The 10,921-nt window shown below is 40.5% G+C and overlaps 1 pseudogene; it reads right to left on the bottom strand.

Moving 5' to 3' along the window:
* Positions 1 to 1,841: 1,841 nt before the first annotated feature.
* Positions 1,842 to 2,985, bottom strand: LOC119512091 (annotated as a pseudogene).
* Between the last annotated feature and the right edge of the window lie 7,936 nt (positions 2,986 to 10,921).

The following is a 10,921-nucleotide window of genomic DNA, read 5'->3' as shown; positions in this document are numbered from 1 at the left end:
AGAGTGATGTCGGAATCATTTAAATTTCACTGCATAAGCAGCTGGCTACTCAGAGAGCCAGCCCTTGACAAAAACTTGAGGACATTTTCCAGTCACTAAAAGAGGTCAGAAGCTTAGAACTTGAAAGTTGGAAAAGAACTTGGATATCAGCTAATCCAACTCCCTTAGTTTATAAATGAGAAAACTGAAGATCAGAGAGAATTGCCCAAGTCATATCACCAGCTTGGGGGTTATAAAAGCAAACTCTTATAGGATGCCTGTACTATGTGGTAGAGACTCTGACAAACTAAGTAACTGAGGAAACACAGAGAGTAAGGGGCAGAGCAGGGATCTGATCCCACATAACCTGGCTCCAAAGAGTCTGTGCTCTTAACCATTAGTCTGCACTCCCTTGCTTCTCTTAGCAGTTTTACCACCACCAACTCCAGCTCTGTGTCAACAGAACTACCCTCTCCTTGTTCCCCTGCTCTGATGGAGACCGGTGAGAAAAACGGTTTTCTTTGGTGGTGATAAGAATAGTAGGGGAAGAATGAAAGGGAGGTGGGGATTGCTGTGTGCCAACTGTGGACACCTGGAGGGAACTGAGGTGTGGGCCAAAGAGGATCAGGATCTACAGCTTCTGCTGAGTTCAAGGGCTGGACTGGCCTCATCTCCCTTTCTCTTAGTCTGCAGCAGGAAGTTGCGACATGGGGTTCATGGACATTTAGGGAGGTGGAGGTGATGAACCCCAGGTAACTGTATGCAAGATTTCAGTCTTGCATTTTTTCACCTCCCACCCCCTCCAATCCAAAAGCTGGAATTGATATAGAATGAAACCAGGCTCTTGACGCTGCTCTCTCTCTGGTCACCTGAGATCCCATAGAAGGCAACTGCAATATGGAGACAAGAGCACTGAGGCTGGAGTAGGACATGGGTTCAAATCCCAATTCTGCTTTTTTTTTTTTCACTTTTACAAAAACTATTTTATTGTATAGTCACTCAGTATTTTTATGAGGTGATTGTATACCCAATTCATAACATTTTGCTTAAGGGAAACAAGAATCAATTCTACAATCACTCCAAGAACCAACCAATTACAAATCAGCATTAATAGTCATTAGGGTCAAACTGCCTGTATTAGAATAAAGATAAGTTGATCTTTTGTCCACATTTGACACTTTCCTTTTAAATAAACTATAGCTTTAAAGATACATTATACTTCTTGTACCACTGTTTCAAAACAACACAACAACTGTCGTCTATCACGTATCTTTGGAAACATCCATAGGAATCTGGGCTGGTCTCCCACTTTGCACATTAATGCAACCTGAGTAACATTCCCAATAGATTTTAAATTATAAGAATTGTTTTCAGTTTTCTTGGAAAAAAAATCATTATACTTCAGAACAATAAAGAAAAAAATACAGTAAAATTAGATTCAGAGCATTCACCAAAACTTGACCTAGTTATCTTAATTCATAGGAATATTTAATTCAATCACTAGAAAAGTAACAACAAAAGGAAAAGAAATATTTTACCTTCAGATTTCACTTTAAACAATAAATTATCATAATTAATTTTAAAGAAGTTTGCTAATAAGTAGAATCCAGAAAGTTTCTGAGTTAAAATGACAAAGCTAGGAATTTGCCTGACACATATTCATTTTTTGGATACCGACTATACAGACAATATGACACAATTATTTTTCCACAATGTTAAGAGCAAACAGGCTATATTAGGAAAAGTTCAAATTAAAAAAAGCCATTAAAATGCAAAAACCAGTAAAACATTTATTCATCTCACTATTTCAAGTCCATGTTCAGTTCATTCACAATATTCTTTTTGACAATCAGTGAAATTCATTACACACTAAAAATAACACCACATTTATGGACAAATAAATTCATTTTCCTAGTAAAGGTAATCTTCTTTTAACAAGATTTCCCACATATTCATAGTATATAATATCACAGAAAGCCCATATTTGGCCTAAATGTCTCTGAATTGTTGTATTACAAGATGGTAGTTCACTGTGCCTGATAATTTGGTTGAGTTTTGCCCAAATGTCTTCCAGTGTTTGGCTGTTACAAACAGTGTGTTTTATTGTCCATCTTCCTCTATAAAGAGTATGAAAATTTGATGCCTTTAAACTATCTTGCAATTTTTTAGATAAAGGAAAACTCTTTTCAGTACAATTATTGCTGGGATTGAAACACTCCAAGACCTCTTCAAGTGCTGTTTTCCTTTCCCTGATTATTTATTTATATTTTCAGAATTAGTCTGTTGAGTCACTGTGTAAGACCAGATTAAGTGCTTCTTTTTTTTTCAAATTAGGTTGAAACTCCAATAGATCTACAGTACAATCATAATTTGGTGAATTTAACATCATGTTCTGAAGTGGTTAAGAACTGTTTCACATCTTTAGCTGACTCTTCAGAAATCACAGGTGCTGATCTTTCAGGTTTGAGTGGAAGTTGGATCCATAATGTGGAAACCAAGGAATAAATCTGGGTAACAGATAAGTAGGAAAGCCCTGAATTGCTTTTTCAGCAATTTTTGGCAGTTTTGTGGGGTTGCTCTCATATAGTCGAGAATGTAATATTACATTCTACAGTAATCCAGTTACTCTTAATGATGAGAAAATTTCTTAACTGAGTTCCTAAGATCTCAGTTATATGTTGTAGTATGGTGCATTTCAAAATCCTCAGCACTGTTGTCATGTAATTTTACAGATGAAGCTGAAGCCTACTAACTTCATCAGTGCCACATGAAGAGACATGAGACAACAAAAAACCACCTTCGATGCATGATGTAAATCATCCTGGTTCATGGGGATCTCACCGAGTGGAGTCCGTACATCAGCTTCTACAGTTAAATTCTGTCTGGTGATTGCATGGGCACTAATCAGAAAGAGTGATGTACCACATATCCATTCCATTCTAGAGGGCGGCTCTCAAACCTTTCAGTGCCAGCAGGTACTCCTGTTTGGGAGGGATTCACTTCCATCTTGACTGGCACTACGGACCCACTGCCTACAGGGGCTGAGAAGGTTCAGCCTGGCCAGGAAGAAAACGGGAAAGCACATGTTTGGGAAGACCTAATGTTAAACACTTCCAACAGCTTCGCTGCCAGTGGTGCCTTAAATTCTCCTACTATGTTCTTTAAGGACCCAATGGCTTCTTTTCACCAAAGTCATTCCTTATCTTGTAGATATCTCTATATAAAATATTTCATCTTCCAGCTACCTTCTCACATCGCGACTTAAAACACTTCCGGTAAAAATACACACCCTGGCTCTGCTCTTAACTGGATATGTGGAGCCTCAGTTTCTTCATTAAGTGAGGGTAACTTCTTCATGCTGAGGTGTTGTGGGAATCAGGAGGAAAATAACTGAGAGCAAGTGTACTTGGCTCAACTTGGCAAGCAGTTAGCCTTTGTGGACTGTTGGTCACATCTAAACATGGGGAAGCATACAGCCCTGGCTCTCAGGGAATACCTGAGCAGGGACTGGCAACAGTACGGTTCAAAGGGAGGGCTGGGTATTTGACTTGAAGCTATATTTCCAGAGTGAGCACACAGTTTTTGTTTAGCTTATGGGATGGGCTTAGAGCTGAGTAGAGCTGATGATGATTATGGTGAGGGGAGAAAGCCCCCCAGGCCACCCCTTGGTGAGGCCACTAGACTTGAAGGAACCAGGCGAGATAAAGACATCTCTTAAAGTGGTAACAAAATATTCTTGGAATGTCTGTTTCTCTCAATCAGGTCTTCTTGAAGTCCTGACATCCCAATCTTGCTCCTTTGACAAAGCTCCATTAACCTCAGGAGAGGGCTTGAGGCAGCCAAGGCAACACTGGAGAGAGACTTCACGCCAAGGAGAATGGGACATGGAGCCAAGAGCCCTGCTATTTCTATCTCCTCAGAGATCATCAGTCTGGCTGCCAGGCATCTCTATCATGAGAAAGTTGCAGAGCATGAGAGCCAGTAGGTCATGTGGGTCTGACGAATGCAGGACCCCACTCCTGACCCACCTCCCAACACAGCCCCAGTAACCTTCGTCATCAGCAACTTTAGTCATCACCAGCCTAAGATAGAGATGTCCTGGAGCCTTAGCAGGAAAGGTCAGTTGATTTAAATAGCTGTGGCATCTGCAGCAACTTTCCTGGCCTAAGAAAGGAAACCAAAGCTAGGAGAGATGACATGCCAATGGCTTTACCTACAAGGGTGAACAGAAAGGGAAACTGGTTCAGATTCAACAAGCATTTATTAGACATCTGCTGTGTTCCCAATAATGTGCTTTGGCACATCCACATGGTGGCCTTACTTAATCCTGAGGGGTGTACATCATATAGCCATTTTATAGGTAATGAAACTAAATTTCAGCAAGATTAAGTGACTTGCTCAAAGGTAATAGGATTGGATACCTCTCCTCCACTGACTCGGTACCATACCTGGCAGACGCTTTTGTTTTGTTTTTATGAAAATATTACAAAGTTATGTTTGTGATTTTTAAAACATCTAAACCATAAAGAAGTGCATTCGATTTAAAAGAAAGAAATCAAGAAAGAAATTTTCCCTGCTATGCCTGTCTCCAGTTTCCTTCCCCAGATATGTAATTATAAATTATCAGTAATTATAAATCTTTCCAGGGATACTCAATGAAATATAAGCACATATACACATATGTATGTGAGTTTGGGGTGAGGGGGTGATTTTTATTTGCAAACAGTAGGATATTATACACTCTTCTGACCTTCCTTTTTTGATATTTAATAGCTTTAATTTTTCCTATCAGTGCACATAGATTTTATTCTTGTTAACAGCACATAAAACTCCTGTATGGATGGGCCATATTTATCTAACCAGTTTTTATCCAATAAAACACAGGGTTAATGGATTTTCCTGTGCATATGTCTTTGTGCACATATGCAAGTATATCTATGGGATGAATTCTTGGAAGGAGACTTGCTGGGTCAAAAGGGTGTCCCAGTTCATTCTCCCGGTAACAATATATGAGAGACTGCTGGTGATTTTTTCCTACCAGAAAGGTTTGGAACTTCTTTCAATCTAAGCTGTATCTGACAGAACCTGTGACCAGTCCCAGAGCTTCTATTTCCAAGTTCAGGGCCTGTTTAGTTTTCCTTTTAGGCAAAAGTTGACTTTCTCATAGACATGGCATGAAGGAGGTGGTAGAAAGTCAGAATTTAAATAAAACAGAAGGGATAGTATCTCTATCTTTGATGCTTAGCCTCTAGAAGTAGAGAAAGAAATCCAGACACTTCCACAAAATCACTAAACAACCTAAGCTCCAGTGGCCAGCCCCATTCCTGAATGCCCCAAGCTCAGAGCTTACCTAGAGCTACTTGATTTATCGGAGAGAATATGCCAAATCACAGAGACAGAAAGAAGAGTACAGGTTACCAGAAGCGGGAGTGGAGTAGGGGCGAGGGGGAAATGAGCAGTTAATGCATGATGAATATAGGGTTTCTGACTGGGGTAATGGGAAGTTCTGGAATGGTTGGTGGTGAGGGTACTGCAACCTTGTGAATGTGATCAATCCTTCTGAGTGGTGTGCTTGGGGGTAGTTGAGATGGGAAAGTTTATGCTGTATATACATTGTCACATTTTTTTTTTTTTAAAGAGCAACTAAAGAGACAATGACAATTAAATGCAATACATGATGTGGGACTGGCTCTAATAATGAAGGAGAAAAGGCTCAAATGGACATTATTGGGACATGTGGTGGTTTGCAGTTATGTACCCCACAAAAACATGTTCTTAACCTTAATCCATTCCTGTGGGTGTGAACCCATTGTAAACAGGACCTTATGATGAGGTTACTTCAGTTAAGGTGTGGCCGAATGGAATCAGGATGGGTTTTAATCCTATTACTGGAGGATTTATAGAGAAGGCCACAGAGAGAGAAGCCACAGGGAGCAGCAGGAAGCTGGAAGTTAGTGGAACCAGAAGAGAAAGGAGAAAACATGGCATGTAAATTGCCATGTGACAGAAAAGCCAAAATCCCAGGATCCAGCAGCCAGTCCCAGACCACCACAGTCTTTGAGAAGGCATCACCTTGCTGAAGCCTCAGTTTTGGTCTTCTCCTAGCCTCAAAACCATGAGCCAGTAAATCTCAGCTGTTAACCCAACCTATTGTATGGTATTTGTTTTAGCAGTTGGGAAACTAAAACGGGACAAATGAAAAAAAATTGGAATCAATGTTAAATTTCTCAAACTTAATAACAGCACTTAAGGTAGTCACACAAGTGAATATCCTTGCTCTCAGGAAATGTACATGGAATTATTATGTGTTCAAGAAGAATGATGTGTACAACTTATTCTCAAATGTTTACAAAATAACATAGAAAGAAGGAAGGGGGGAAGGAAGGAAGGAAGGAAGATGGGGCAAATGTGGCAAAATGTTAAAATTGATGGATCTGGATATCTGGTGGTAGTGGTGGGGAATCTGTTGGAGCTCTCTGTATGGGTTTTGTATTATTTTTGCAACTATCCTGTAAGGTTGAAATTATTTTAAAATAAAAAAATTAAGAAAAAAAAAAACAGCACACAAACAAGTCCTTTGCCTTTTGAATAGCAAAACATATATGGTCAAGGAATATCAAATTATTATACCTCTGAATAGTAATTGCCATTTCCAGATCTAAAACGCATTTTTTCGAGTGACACCCCGCTTAGTTGCCATTCTCCTTTCTTTACCTGAACCTCACCTCTTACCTGCCTTTTAGGGATGTTCTAAAGAAGAAGAGGGTTTGCCGGCTGGCTCCTATGTGAGGAGTCCAATGAACTGTGAGAACCACAGTGGAAAATTCTAAGCTGTATGTTCTACTTTTTCATGTCTCTTTCAGCCTCTGCTGCACTTCTTTACAAATACAATGGAGTCATCATATTTTAGGTGGATATGGCATATTCCTTACAGGAATTTCCCTTCTGTCCTGCTCCCCTCTCCATTCTAGCATAAAGTCACTTCTCTATCAGTCTTAATATAAAATATAAACTGAGAGTTTCCATTTGATAAGGTGCCAAGAAGTCAAACAACTTCTTTGAGTCATAACTGTCCTTTCTGAGACTTGAAGGCAAAAAAGCATCCACTGAGAACAGAGTTGATAAATAGTGGCTGTTTCACAACCAAACAATAATAAGACAAAAAACAAAGGGATCTTTTACCCTTGCAACTAAAATTAATGTATGTTGGTGTCATGTTGTGCAAGTTATAAAGCACTTTCACATTTGCTATCTCCTCATAATACAGTGGTGTACATAGGACAGTTACCACTGTCATTTTAAACATGAGAAAACAGACTCTAAGTCCTAGGAAGTGGTGGAGTTGCACTGCCTGGGCTCAGATCCTGCCTCTGTGTGTCCATCGGCAAGTAATGTGTGCCTCAGTTTTCTCATCTGTAAAATGGGGATAATAAAAGTGATACCCACCTCATAGGGTTGTTGTGCAGGTTAAGTGAATCAACAATGCCTAGCATACATTAATTACTGAATAACTCCTAGCTAGTATTACTCCAGTGCAGAAAAACCCTTTTACAGATCAAGTCTTTTATTATATAGATTTTTGTAGAGTTTATGATTGTTTAATACATTTTAGAGATTGAATCATGTCCCCCTCAAAAGTCGTGTTCAGGTCTAAACCACTGGTCCTGTGCACATAGACCCACTGTGAATAGGATCTCTTGAAGGTGTCACTTCAGTTAAGGTATAGCCTAACTGAATGAAGTTGGGCTTTAATCTAAATTACTTGAGTCCTCTATAAGCATAATGAGATTCAGACACAGAGAGAAGCCACAGGGAGCAGCAGGAACCCAGAAGAGAAAGGAGCAGATGCAGCCATACACATTGCCACGTGACAGAAAAGCCAAGGAACAAAGGTTGCCAGAAAATACCAACCCCAGGAGGAAGCAAGCCTTCTGGCCTCCGAAACCTCAAGCCAATAAATTCCTGTTGTTAAGCCAACCCATTGTATGGTATTTGTTTTAGCACCCAGAAACTAAAACAATGTGCAGGCTCAAAAGATAGAGGAAGAACTTAAAAGAGTAGCTCAGAACCATAAGAATTTATCCATTCATTCAACATTTATTGTGTGCCTTCCAGGTATTAGGCTAGACACCAGGGGCAGATGTCAAGTATAGGGTAGGGGGTTCTGAATTTGTACCCACCCAACAATAGTGGTCCTGAGTGGCCTTATCAACCCCATAAACTTCATCAGCATCCCACCCAGATACTACAAACAGATTTACAATCTAAGTAAAAAACAGTGACCTTGCTATGTAAATGCAGCTCCCTGATAAGTCTTCCAGCTACCTTGTCAACCAAATTGCTATCCGATTTCCCTACTTTAAAAAATGAAACTGTCACTTGCCTCTGATCTCACGTCCTACCTGGCTGGCAGAAAATACTGCCTTGAGTGTTACTGGGTTCTTTACCTCTGCCCAGGACTGGAAATAAATTCAGAAGACTTACCTGGTGCTCAGCAAACAAGGGAAGGTTGGCAAGTGGCTGCTGTTTGTGACGTACAGTCAAAAGTCCTGTGGCCTCTCAAAGTAGAGGGCCAGCCTCTACAGGTGAACGCGACAGTTCTTCCTCTAGGAAGCCCTGTCACCTCTCCAGGCCCCCCAAACAAGCTCAGGCCCTTTGGTCTTGAGGAATCTTTCCTTCAAGGGCTTTTCAGAGGCTCCCTTCCTTCTCAGAGGCTCTCTTCCTTCTGACCTCTACAACAAGAGTTTGGGCCTTCACTGAGGATTACTGGAGAGGTTGTCTTTCCCCAGCTTCAGATTCCATTTGGCAACACAACCCTGCCTTGAGGCAAGGAAACAAAAAAATCCCACCTCGCAAGAGGTTGAGGTCTTTTGTTTCTAACAAAAGTGGGGTGGGGGAGTGGGACGGGGATATGCCTTCTGAAGTGATCCTGGAATCATCTTTAGGAACTTTTGAAGAAATATTGAGAGTGAAAGTACAGCTAGGAGACTGTGCATTGAGTGAATGTTGCCCTCATTTCTTAAAATACGAATTTTGGTAATGAGACTGGTAAGCTTTATAATACCTGACAAAATTTCAGATAAATTAGAGCAAATTATCCGGTGGTAATCACTTAGAAACAAAAGTCAGGATCCTGATGAACAAATAGGCTCACTAAGAAAAAGTCATGAAAACCCATGCAGATTTCCCTTTTTTTTATAGTCGCTAGACTAGTAGATAAGGGCAATACATAAAAACATTTACATAATGCACCTTGGTTTCAGTAAGACATTTGACAAAGTCCTGAACAAACTGGATAAGCTGAAAAAATGTGAACTAGATAAAGGAAAGTCAGATGGACTGATACTGGTTGGAACAACCAATATTGAGGGTTGATTGATGAATTTATCCCAACTATTCAGAGTTCTGCATCAGAATGTTCTGTTTATCTCTGCCCTAATTGTCCTCTATTTACTTGATTGAAGAATTTACAGTAATGCAGATAGATAATTTTCCCAGTGACCTAAAGAGGGAGAAACAAGACAAATTCCAAAGGGTCTCGTTGGCCTTGAAAAAGTTGTACCGAAGTTAACAAGATGAAATGTAGGATGAATAAACTCCATAGCCTTCATAAGTCCAGAAAATCAAGAACACAAGTTTATGTTAGGTTTAAAAGCAATTTTCCTCCTCACTCAAGTATTTTAATAGTATGCAAAGCAACAGATATGATAAGACTTTCAAAAAGTCAGTGAAATTTTTGTGTTAATTAACTGTCCTGACAACGAAATTACTACCTTGTCTCCCTCCTTTAAAAAAATGAAACTGTCGTTTGCCTTCTAGAAGAAGAAAGAAAGGGACTCCTACTCTGAAATCACACCCATGATATCTGTCCTAGAGAATTGCCCTTTTAGAACTGGATTGCCAATCCAGAATTTATCCAGAGGAAGAATAGGCTGGTGAAGAATCTAGAAGTCAGAATGTAACAGCTGGGAAAGTTTAACCTGAAAACAGATGACACACTGGGGATGTGGGTTATGTCTTCTAATATCTCAAAGGCTGTCACATGGACGAGGGATTAGACTTGATCTGTGTAGTTTCAGAAGGCAGAATAAGAATAATAGCAAAAAAAAAAAAAAAGATACATAGAGGCAGCTTTTACCTTATCATAAAGAAAAGCACAAAGCAGTTCATAAATGAAGAGGTCTTCCTTATGACAGATAGTTCCGCCCTAGAGAATTCAGGCAGACAGTGGATGTCTCCCAGCACTGGATGCCATAGAAAGAGTTCCTAAACCTGTAGGAGGCTGGACCAAAAGATCTGTAGGGCGGGCGTTCTTAGCCTGAATCTCTGTAATGCCGGAGAGCCCTGGGAGTTCTCGGAGAGATCCAGACCTCAACCAAGGGTTGGTGCTGAGAAGGCTCTTTACTCAGTCACAGGAAAGAATTCAAGGACTAGTCAGTGTGTAAAGCCAAATAGTTTAATAAGCTTCATGATGCTGGAGGGCCCCAGGAAATCTCCGCTGGATGCTGGAGCCCCAGGAGTTCTTGGCTGGATGCTGGAGAGCCCTGGGAGTTCTCAGAGAAGTCAAGATCTCAACCAGGAGCTGACGCTGTGAAGGTTCTTGCCTCACCTTCAGGAAAGAATTCAAGGACTAGTTCATGTATACAGCCAAACCAGGACAACTCTGTGTACAGCCAAAAAGTTTAATGCAAAAGTACATGCTCAATGGGGGTGAGTGCAGGCATTCTCTGAAGGAGGAGAAGCACTCTGAGGTTGGGATTCTCCATTATAAGAATTTGGAGGAGCCCTCTCCCCACTGGTTATGCTCATAAGGGATTGGTGAGCTGTATTTTTCATTAGTTCTTTTTCAGTGCCAACCTGAGTGAGGGCTAGGTGTGCATGCACCAAAGGAACTTCTTGTTATGGGTCTTAGGGTTGCTTCTCCCTCCCTCCTCTGTTTAAC

This window comes from Choloepus didactylus, chromosome 2 (genome assembly GCF_015220235.1).
Source record: "Choloepus didactylus isolate mChoDid1 chromosome 2, mChoDid1.pri, whole genome shotgun sequence".
Taxonomy (NCBI): Eukaryota; Metazoa; Chordata; class Mammalia; order Pilosa; family Megalonychidae; genus Choloepus; species Choloepus didactylus.
This window is presented reverse-complemented; position numbering and strand designations above follow the sequence as displayed.